We start from the raw sequence: 11,236 nt of genomic DNA on the forward strand, positions 1-11,236 counted from the left end.
AAGTTTGAACTAATTGATATTTTACTTGGTTTTGTTCTCTGAAGGTGACTTCAGTCATCTTTCCCACCTTCTCTTTACCTTGTGGTATGATGCTGGATGACTTCTGATATCTGCCTTTATTTCATTATCTGCAAAATGATCTCCCTTATCAAGAAAAATAACACCTATCTCTGTGTCCTAATCCCGCCCATAGTTATACACAGGGGGAGATATTTGGATATAGTATAAAATAGCTATACAATAATACAATTTTAGAGCTGTAAGAGCCCAACCCCTTGGAGATAAGGAAGATGACATTGGTTCTCATTTATCGAAACCAGCCACAGTGTCAGATGCTTTAGCGGAGTGACCTCATGTAACCCTCACTGTGTTCCACCAGTTAGGTGCTATCACTGTCCTCATTTTTCGGAAGACAGAAGTGTGTGTAGAGGCTAGGTACTTGTCAAGGTCTGACAGCCGGTTAGTGGCAGGTCTGAGGTTAAACAGTTCTTGGAATTCTCTGCACCGCATGTTTCTTCAGTGTCTTGGAGAGTGGCTGTGTGTAGAATGACAGAATTGTCTACATTCAGGACCCCCTGGAGCCTCCCTAGAAAGCTAGAGGACTTTAGGGACAATCCTAAGGTACTGCTTGAAGAAAAACCTTCCCGGGTCAGTAAACTGCTGTTTTTTCAAAATTCTGTTTTCCACTCCCATGTACTTCCTATGTGTGTCTTCCCTCCTCCTATCTATACACTCCCACCCAAAGTGCCTCTGACTTCAGGTCCAGTGAGAACTAGTGACTAGGCAAGGTGCCAAGCCCTCCCTCAGGAGAAAGGAGAAAGAACAGACATCTATCTGAACCTTCCAATTCAGTGTGCCTCTGTTTTTCCTTTGACAGGAAATTGATGATTGCCTGGTTCAAGCAAAAGACCGAAGTTATGATGCCCTTGTGCACTTCGGGAAGCGAGGCTTGAATGTGGCGGCCACGGCGGCAGTGATGGCTGCTTCCAAGGTACTGTGCTGGGCCCTGACCAGCATGACTGCATGAGCATCTCAGTCCCTCTAGCCTGCCTTGCTCTTCACCTGTGCAGCTCGCACAAGACAAGCTAAGGACCACTCAGTGGTTCCTTATCCTTTTTGGGGTCCCTTTGAAAATCTGACAGGAAAAAATGGTGAATCCTGACCCAGAAAATTGTGTGTGTACATGCACGCACGATGCATGCAATATTAAGAGGTTTCCAGAGCCCCTGAAGCTCACTTCTAGGTCCTATGTTAAAAATTGCTTGGAGCTTAAGCCTAGGAGAAAAGGAAAGGAGAAGAGGGGAGAGCTTCTCTGCAGCTTCCCAGGGTACACACTGGGAGAGTCACCTAAACTCGAAACGAATGGACACATGGAGAGACTACCTAAGTAAGTGGGTGGACTCCACACTCACGTTGCCCAGCAGATCCAGGGGGAGGAACCTAGGCTCCCAGAGTATATTGAGTGGCTGAAACATGGAGGGAGAGGATGTGTTAGCAGCAGCAACTAGAGATGGAGAAGCTTTGAAATATACATGGTCTTTTGGGATATTGTGATATAAAATTTACTTCCTTCTCTTTTCTTTCTTTTTTCTTTTTTTTTTTTACTTCCTTCTCTTTTCCATCCAGCCCTGTGCATAGGTCCTCTGTGTTCCTTCCTAGCTTCTTCTCACATCACATTCTCCTTATCATTGTGTCAGTTTCTCATTATGTGCTCAGCCCTGAAAAATTAAATTACTCTAGTGTTTGCCCTAGTGTTTCCTGGTGACAACCCCTTGCCCCAAATTTACATGTGGAATAGGGGTCTAAAGTCAGCTGGAGGTGGAAGAAGGGCAGTTATGTTAAGGTTTGGGAAATGCAATATTTAGGAAGTGAGTTGTATTAGCAAAGGGAAGGTTTAAGTCCTGGGTGGTGATGTGAGGGTATTACCAGAGAGTGGGGATCCTCTCCCGGCGTGTTGTCAAGGTTCTTGATGTCTCAAACAAAGAATTGAGCAATACAGCGAAATACAGCAAAAAAAAAAAGGAAAGCTTTATTAGGAGGGAAAGTACACTTCTAGATGTGAAAGTGAGCCTGAGCAAGAGAAGCATGGCTCAGAAGGCCTGGTAACAAAGCCTTTGGGGTTTTTATCTGTATTTGCTGTGGGTGGTTACTTTTCTTAGAGGGGTGGGCTTCTTTGATTGACAACTAAGATTGACAAGACTCAGTGATTCATCATTTGCTTTCTACACGTGTTCATTCCCAGAATTCAGTCTGTTATAATGATATTAATGAACTTCTGGGCATATGCATCATATTATAATGATGGTACAATGAGGCTCAGATGAGTTGAAGGTCGTTGGGTCTTCATTACGCAGGTGCAGGTGACTGGCTTAAACTGATACCTAATGCTCTGCTTACTTGTTTCTTTGTAGAAGTTACTTTTAGCCCAAAAATGCCTTCTGGCTTGCTTAATTATGGGCAGATTAGGCCAGAACCCTTCTAGGATAGGATAACCTTAGTGTCTTTGCAGGCAGACCCCTTAACTAACTTCCCTGCCTAACTCTTTTCTAAGAGCCATGAACCCCCCTTATTATTAGTATGGATGCTGAGGGATGGAAGGTCTCTTCTGTATCTGCTTCCTGCTGAGAACGGTTGTAGTCCCTGCCTATTGGGGTTTCATGGAGCTCTTTCCCTTTCTGCCTTAGGGCATGGTCTTGGGCTTCTTGCTGAAGTGCTGCCTCAGTCCCTTGACAAGGAAAAGAAGATACGAACTTGTTATTTAAATCATATATCTATTAATTTCTATTATTGATTTGCCTATTAAGTGAGTAAAGGGAAATAGGCTTGGTTAATATATTTTTTAAAGAGTAAAAAAAGACCTTGGGCCTAAAGTCCCCACCCCTCTCAGACTCTAAGGGCCCTGTCTGGCCTTAACACCATTTCTGCTAACAATGAGCAGATGACCCTTATCAATAGCCAGAGGATATGAATTACCAGTGTTGGGGCAATTATCAGAATTTAAGAGAGAAGGCCTTTTCTCTGAAGAAAGGAGGAAAGAAAGCTTAACTAGGTTTACTAAAAAGATTAAGAACTCTGCAAGACATGTCTCCTATCATTTCCTGCTAAAAGATTAAGAATTTTACAAGTGATGTCCTGTATCAAAGATTCTTAGGAAGGATGGGGTAGAGCTGTGAAAGGATTTGGAAGAGGGCAATTAATGCTCCATGGGCTTCAAGTGGATGGTGTGATGGAGGGTGCTGACCACCACCAGCTGGATCAGGAAACCAAGCTGGATTTTCTATGCCCTGAACCAGGGAAAAGCACATTAGGAGCAATTTGGGCAGAAAAAGTTAGCACCCAGGGCTCAGTTCGTGTTTGAAAATCACCTTTCACTTGATTTCAAGTTCTACAGACAAAGGCTGGGAGAGAGAGGAGAACAAAGAGGGATGATTCCTATTTCGGAGAAGGACCAGCTTCTTCTGTAACACAGAAATTCATACAGCTGGTACCTGGAGGGGACTTGCCCACCTTAGTACAATAGCTGCTGCCAGGGTGATGGGACCCAGTGAGTATCTTTGGAGATGTCAACATAAGAAATGTACAAACCTGCAGAGAATTTTTATGAGTTAATTTGAGCCAAACTGGTAACAGTTGCTGGGAAGCAAAATCTCAATGGATTGAGAAAATCCTCCAAAGAATGGCTGTTTTTATGTGGCCCCTTTTATATCTACAGAGAAGACATTCCGCTTTGGTATCCTGAGGAGATATATCAGGATTTACAAAGAGCAGTAGATTCCAAGATCCTTCTGTTTGAGATGCAACCATATTATGCTCTTATTTTTAAGCTGAAAGAAGAGAACTCAGAATTGCTAAATTCTGAATTCATCAGGCCAGCTTTACAACTTAAAGCTATACAGACCTTCCCTCGTTCCTCTGTCCACCGCATCTCCTCTGCTTCTGAAGCTTGAAGGAAGAGGGGTTACTGCACTTTACTCAGCTCAGTCACAGAACATAAATATGGTATATTTATCAGGTTGGCTCGATATCCATCACCTGGCCACTCAACCACATGTGTGTAAATTTTATTCTGACAATAATTTTGTAGGGCCATCCTTCTCCAGGTCTGCATCAAGCTGGAGCCTCCAGTCTCTTGATACCATTTTGGCCAGTCACCACCAGCTCCTCTGAGCACCTGGGGAAGCCCACGAGCCCAGGACTCCAGCCAGGCACCTACAACTAAACCTGAAAGAAGCTCCAGACAGTCTGAAACTTGCTCAGGAATAACTGCTCTTTATTTCCCTCTAGTTGGACTAAAGTAGTGAGGAATGCCTGCTTCCTGCTGTTTCTGACGAGAAAAGTTTCTGCCCTTTGGGACCTCTACTTTTCCTCTCTAAATATAAATATCATGAGAGAGAAAACAAATCTTCTCTTCCAAAAATAATGCCCTCTATTTTTGAAACAGATGTGTACTTAAAAAGAAAAAGAGAGAAAAAGAAGTAAAATCCACTTTGGCTGAGGGGTTAATCAGCGGTCTCCATAGCAACAATGACTCATCACTGTGTCCAAATCTAGCTTTTGTATCCATACCACCTGGGAAGCTTTGTTTTTCATTTTTTAATAGATTCTCAGATGTGCTGAATCAGAATCTCAGGCAATTGGTCCTAAATCTGTATTTTAACAAGTTTCCCAGATGAGGTTTAAACAGTTCTGTGTGGGTCTGCCTGAGGCAGCATCCTGAACCATAAGCGCACAGGTGATTAGGGTTAAAACAGTTCTTTCACATTCCTGGGATGTAGACTCTGTGCCTTAGAAGTGTTAACCTTGAGAATGAGATTATCTCAGAATGTTGATTATCCCAGTGGAATAGTCAAAGCAATTATGTGAAAAAAAGACATGCTGCCAAGTCACCCATGGCTAGGGTGACTATATAATTTAATGTCCAAACCATGACACATCTGAGAGTGAAAGAGGTGCTATAGTAATTATCCTGGGACAACAGGTATAAACTGGACCTGTCCTAAGAAAACTGGGTTTGATGGTCACGCTACTCATGGCTCCATTTTACATCTCTTGGATCCTTCTCTTGGACCCTGCCTGTCTCTTCCCAGGAAACACCCTCAACTCACAAGTCAGTTCTTTAAATATCTACTGTATTTAGCCAAGTGGATGCACGAATGTGAAGTAACCAAAAGACACTCTTAGTTTGAACAAACTGAAAGGAGGCTTGGGATAGGGTGACTGAATAAGAAGGTCTCTCATCCTTTATCTTCTGCTTTTTTCCATCCTTCAATGGGTCCCTAAAAGGAAACTGGAGCTTACCAGGAAAAATAAAGGTCTTTTTGTTACTGATGCCCGGGGTTCTTGCAGTCTCTTAGGATGGAAGTCAAGAGAGATCACCAAATACCAAAGTAGATAAAAAGTTTTATTGAGCTTGTGCACAAGGAACCCAGTACCATGAAAGGAAAGAGACAGGTGGTTGGCCAAGGGAGGCCTGGGCAGGATTTTATAAGGAGCTAGGCGGCTAGAGATCTATGTTTACATATGTAAAGGTGAAAGTTTCCTGGCATCTGTGCAGTGTGGCTACACACTTCTTCATGTGTCACACGTCTTATCAGCATGTTAAGTCCCTCCCTCTAGGTGTGATGTGTGTGTGTGTGTGTAGTGTGTGTGTGTGTGTGTGTGTGTGTGTTAAGATGAATAAAGGGTACACAGTGGGTACCGCTGAGCCTGACTATGGCTTGTGGAGCCAAAGGGAAAATTTTCGGCTTTGTAACCGGATCCTTAAGGTTGTCACCCTGGGGTCTTTAATGTTGATTGGCCTCCCTAGGGCTGGTGTCCTTGGGGAGCTAATAAGTATTAGCAGCTGGCTCTTGCCTGTTCAACCTGACTGACTTGAGAACAGAAAGTTGCCTTCTTGTCTTATTTTGGCTATAGTTTTAGTTAATTCTTTTTTTTCCTTATAAGAGACCTGAGCCTCTTTCCTAAGAAAAAAAAGAAAAGAATGTTTACAGGGTTTTTGCATCATCATGAAGTGTGAAGAAACTTTGTAAACCATAACATTGTACAATTATAAGTTGTTATTAATGTTAATATTATTGTAAAACTGGAAAAGCTAAATCAAAAACTTTACATGTGAGAGATTTCTCCCCAGACTTGTTAACCCTCATCGCATACCCAGTTTTCTCCAAGGTCTAATCTTTGTCCCTGGGAAGTGTTGATGAACCTTTCAGTGAAAACTGCTCTGCCTTCTTCCTGGGGACACACTTCTTTAGCATCTTCTAAGTGTCTCTAGTCTCTTGGCTGCCTCCTTGACCGGATTTAGCTGTTTCCTAGCCAGTAATTCCACCCAGAGGGCAAACAGAGCCCCTTGTTAACACTAGAATTTGAAATCTCTCTCTTTCTAAAAACAATGCTCTAGAAATTTATTTATTAAGCAAAACACATTCTCACACTAAAGAGAAACCATAGTGAGAAAAACCAAGTTTCCGGGCCACTTGGTTCCCCTTGAAACTTGAACTACATATTAGGTCTCTTCTCCCTGCCCAAGTCTCAGACCTGATAAACCAAACTTGTTATTTATTTGTCTCATAACATGAAAAATAATGTTGCTTTCCTTCCCATGGGGCTCTTAACCCCAGAGCAGTTGCAGTGGTACCAATCCTGTTATTAAAGTCACCTGTTTAAGACAGCTGCTCTAAGTAAGGCTGGCATCCGTGAATTAGGAATTCTTCCCCAGATTGTGTGTGGGTTTTCCTCCCTAGACTGTAGTTAGATTGTCCTGTTGGAGCTTCTGGAGGCGAGGGGCTATGATTCTTTTCCCTTTTTCTTGCTTAAAAAAAAAAACAAAACCGAAAACCAAACAGTGCTTACTTGTTTTGTGTTTTACACTCATAGCTACTTGTGAAACCTTGTTTATTGATCTGAAGAATAAACCTTTTTGATTCCTCCAATCCTGCTCTGTTCAATATGGTAACCACTTGCCACCTGTGGCTATTTAAATTTAAATTAGTTAAAATTAAGTAAATTTAAAATTCAGTTCCTTAGTCATACAAACCCCATTTCAAATCCTCAGTAGGCACCGTAGCTGGTGGCCAGCACAGATACAGAATTTCCATCCTCACTGAAGGTTCGAATGGGCAGCGAAGCCTCTGTGAAGCCTATCGGGTTTCTCCTTTGCCTATTTTCACCTCTTCGCCTGCAGCGCTCTGTCTTTGGCAAGGACCCTCGCTTACCCACTCAGCACTTTGGGGCCTCTGTATATGAAGTTTGCTGGGAAATAGGGAGATGGAAACCCAGCCTGTAGCATCACCCATGGCATAGCTTTTGTTTCCTCGCCTTCTCCCTGGTCTGGCCCTGCTTTCAGGCTGTGACCTGCACTTTTCTAACTTGCCAGCCAATACTCAGGCACTTGGCCTACAATTATGGTCGGCAGCCACTAGACTATAATGAAGCCTTGGTTATATAACCTGAGCATCTGAACAGTTAGGTCCACAGAGAGATAAATTATAGTGTTTTCCCATTTATTTTTTTTGTATTTCTACTCAATTTTGCTTTAAAAATAAACTCTATGCAACAGTTCAGCATAGTTAAAAATAAAAAGTTAAAAATAGTTAAAAATAAAAAAATCCTGTCCCTCTTCTCTATCACTGCTTTATCTAAACCCCTTGCTTGAATAAAATACTGTTTTCAAACCACCATGGAACTTTATTTTTGGAAACAGAAGCTCATTCTGGGAAGTTCATAAGCCTAGTGATTTGGGGCTTCTGACCAGACTGGAATCGTTTGTCCTTGACTTGGTTTTCTTTCTAGCAAAAAACTACCTGTTTACAGTTAATCAGAGGGCAAGTATTGATTTTCTTTTAATAAAACCTCCCTGTATCAGCTCCTGCTTAGAAGGTATTTTCAAGGAAGGAGAAGACTGCTGTCCCCTCCAGGTCCCTGTGTCTCACTTCGCTGGCTTCACACCCTCCTGTCTGCTGAATTCAAGTGACCAAGGACTCCAAGAAGCTTGAGCTTGTCTCTTCATCCCTCAGAGGAACATTTCTTAGCCATTGAACTAGCTTACATCAAGTTAGCCTTCATCTATTTTAGCCGAAGACTGTGTGACATAAAATTAATATTTAGAATTTGCCACGGCAACTGGTTTTAAACACCAAGATTATCTAAACTGTTATGGAAAACCTGCTGAAAGAGTTTGGAAGTATTCCCTATCCTCTAGCCTCCCAAACGAATGCGCTTACACCCAGCTTAGCTTTCCAAAAAACGTTGACGTGGAACCTAAAAGCAAGACTTCAGAGCAGTGCTGTTCTTCCACACTTGCTTAGCCATCCAGTACCCCGTCATTCTGGATTCTTTTTCCCTAAACGTTTCTACTAGGAATGTTACCTTGCCTCACTCTGCTGGGCAGATGGGTAAGTGGATTAAAACAAACAAAGGCCCAGCATTATAAGTAGCTGAAGAGGGAGGGTTGGAACTCACACGCAGTTGCTGGTCTGACGTTTCTTGCCCCCTCTCTATTCCATGTTTACCCGTGGAGATTATATATAGCATTGAGGGTCCAAGTGGAAAGAGAGAAGCCTGCCTGACCTCAGAAAATAGCCTGGTTAAACCTAGGAGGTCTGAGAAAGCATTTTTAGGATTACGTGTAACGAGGAAGTTCTGTTTCTTGGCTGTGATGATTAGGCAACTTCTGAGTCGCTTCCTCCTTCCTGACTGTTCTCTCATGCTTGGTCCCTTCCTCTTCCCCTCACTCCCTATTGTTGGGTAGGATTTCTCCGCCTTGCTCTCCTCTCCCTCCCAGGGCCATCTCATCTTTTTCCTCACCTTCAGCTGTCTGTCACCTGATGCACCAGCTTCCCAGACTGGCTTCTCTGCCTGGTGTTATGGCCCGAATGATTCTGAGACCCACGGAGCCAACTGAGATTAATTATGAGCCTTTATTAGCTGGCCGGCGACTGACTCTCTACCATGCAGGATTAGAGGAGATCAGCCCCGAACTTCCCGAGAGGGGCAGCTTATAAGGTCTCCTATTACATTTTTGAATGACTAGGTCACAAGAAGCAGATGTTAGTCGTTAACCTTTTGTACACAGATAAAGGTATCCAGGGGAACTCTCAGCTCAAATAAGGCCTAATAGACAATTTTATCATCTTCGCCTTGGAATGTTGTGCTTCTCCCTGGGGCTGGCGCCTGGAGATATCACCTCCCTGTAACTGAGTAACTGCTCTCCCTAGGGGCCGGCACCTGGAGATACTGCCTCCCTGAAACTGGAGAATTTCCACTTTTACACTGGGTCTCAGGTCCAGCATTTTGGCTTTTCTACCGAATGTCTCCTCCCCAACCTCCCACCATCTCCTTGGTGCCTTTACTCAACATTTCCCTGACCCCCAAATCTGTCCCTTCTGTGTGTCCCATCTTTTTTTAATATATAATTTACTTTTCAATTAGAGTTGGCATACAATATTATACTAGTTTCAGGTGTATAACATAGTGATTAGACATTTATTATAACTTATGAAGTGATCACCCCAATAAATCTAGTACCCATCTGACACCATACATGGTTATTATAACATTATCGATTATGTTCCCTGGCTGTACTTTACATCCCCATGACTATTTTGTAACTACCAATTTGTACTTTAAATCCCTTCACTTTTTTCACCCAGCCCCCAATCCCCTCCCATCTGACAACCATCAAAATGTTCTCTGTATCTACAAGTTTGTTTCTGTTTTGTTTGTTTGTGTATTTTGTTCTTTAGATTTCACACATAAGTGAAATCATATGCCATTTGTCTTTCTCTGTCTGACTTGCTCCACTTCTCTAGGTCCACCTATGTTGGTGAAGATGGCAAGATTTCCTTCTTACTTATGGCTGAGTAATATTCTATTATGTATATGTACCACCTCTTCTTTATCCATTCATCCATTGATGGACGCTCAGGTAGCCTCCATATCTTGGCTATTGTAAATGATGCTGCAATGAACATATGGATTCATATGTTCCTTTGAAGTAATGTTTTGCGTTTCTTCAGATAAATAACCAGAAGCGGTATTACTGGGTCCTTCTTTGTCTCTTGCTATAGCCTTTGTTTTAAAGTTTATTTTATCTGGTGTAAATATTACTACTCTAGCTTTTTTTTTTTTTCTCATTCCATTTTCATGAAATACCTTTTTTCTTCCCTTTGCTTTCAGTCTCTGTGTGTCTTTTGATCTAAAGTGAGTCTCTTATAGACAGCATATGTAGGGGTCTCTTTTTCTTATTCATTCGGCCACCCTGTCTTTTGATTGGAGCATTTAATTCATTTACATTTAAAGTAATTGTTGCTAGATATGTAGTTATTGCCATTTTACTATTAGTATTTTTATTATTTTTTCTTCTTTTTCTTAAAGACATCCCTCCAACATTTCCTGTAATACTGCCTTGGCGATGATGAACTTCTTTAGCTTCTATTTGTCTGGAAAACTTTTTATCTGTCCTTCGATTCTAAATGATAGCTCTGATGGGCAGAGTAATCTTGGTTGTAGGTCCTTGCTTTTCATCACTTTGACTATTTCCTGTCATTCCCTTCTGACTTGCAAAATTTCTGTTGAGAAATCAACTGAGTGTCTTATGGGAGTACCTTTATAAGTAACTAACAGCTTTTCTCTTGCTGCTTTTAAGAGTCTCTTTGTCTTTAACCTTTGGCATTTTAATTATAATGTGTCTTGGTGTGGGCCTCTTTGGGTTCATCTTGTTTGGGACTCTCTGTACTTCTTGGACTTGTATGTCTATTTCTTTCACCAGGTTAGGGGAGTTTTCCATCATTATTCCTTCAACTAGGTTCTAAATCTCTTGTTCTCTCTCTTCTGGTACCTCTGTGTTGCAAATGTTGAGATGCTTAATGTTGTTCCAGAGGCTCCTTACAGAGCAAGATTTGCTTTTTTTTTTTTCTTTCCCCCTCTTTATCACCCACCACTTCCACCCCTGACCTATGGATGTTGCTGTTTCCCCTTAAGAACTGGATCTCTGAAGGCGGAGCGTCTCCTCCCACACACTCGCGGTGTGCCTCCAGTGCCCCGGGGCCTGGCGCCCCTGGGGCCAGGTATCCCCAGCGCACTCGGGGGTCCTGGCACACACGGGGCCTGGCGCACCCAGGGTATGGTTCGCTCCACCTGGGGTGCAAACCCAGGTCCTTCTGCATGTAAAGCAGATGTGCTAACCACTACACTATGGAGCCAGCCTGCAGATTTGCTTTAACAGGGCCCTGGTGCCTGC

The 11,236-nt window shown here is 42.6% G+C and overlaps 1 protein-coding gene across 1 annotated transcript in view; it reads left to right on the forward strand.

Annotated features, from left to right (window-relative positions):
• Window positions 1–11,236, forward strand: part of REEP1 (receptor accessory protein 1) — a 63,388-nt gene that overhangs the window by 27,420 nt on the left and 24,732 nt on the right. The gene's annotated exons all lie outside the window — the stretch shown is intronic.

This window comes from Pteropus vampyrus, unplaced genomic scaffold, assembly GCF_000151845.1.
Source record: "Pteropus vampyrus isolate Shadow unplaced genomic scaffold, Pvam_2.0 Scaffold156, whole genome shotgun sequence".
Taxonomy (NCBI): domain Eukaryota; kingdom Metazoa; phylum Chordata; class Mammalia; order Chiroptera; family Pteropodidae; genus Pteropus; species Pteropus vampyrus.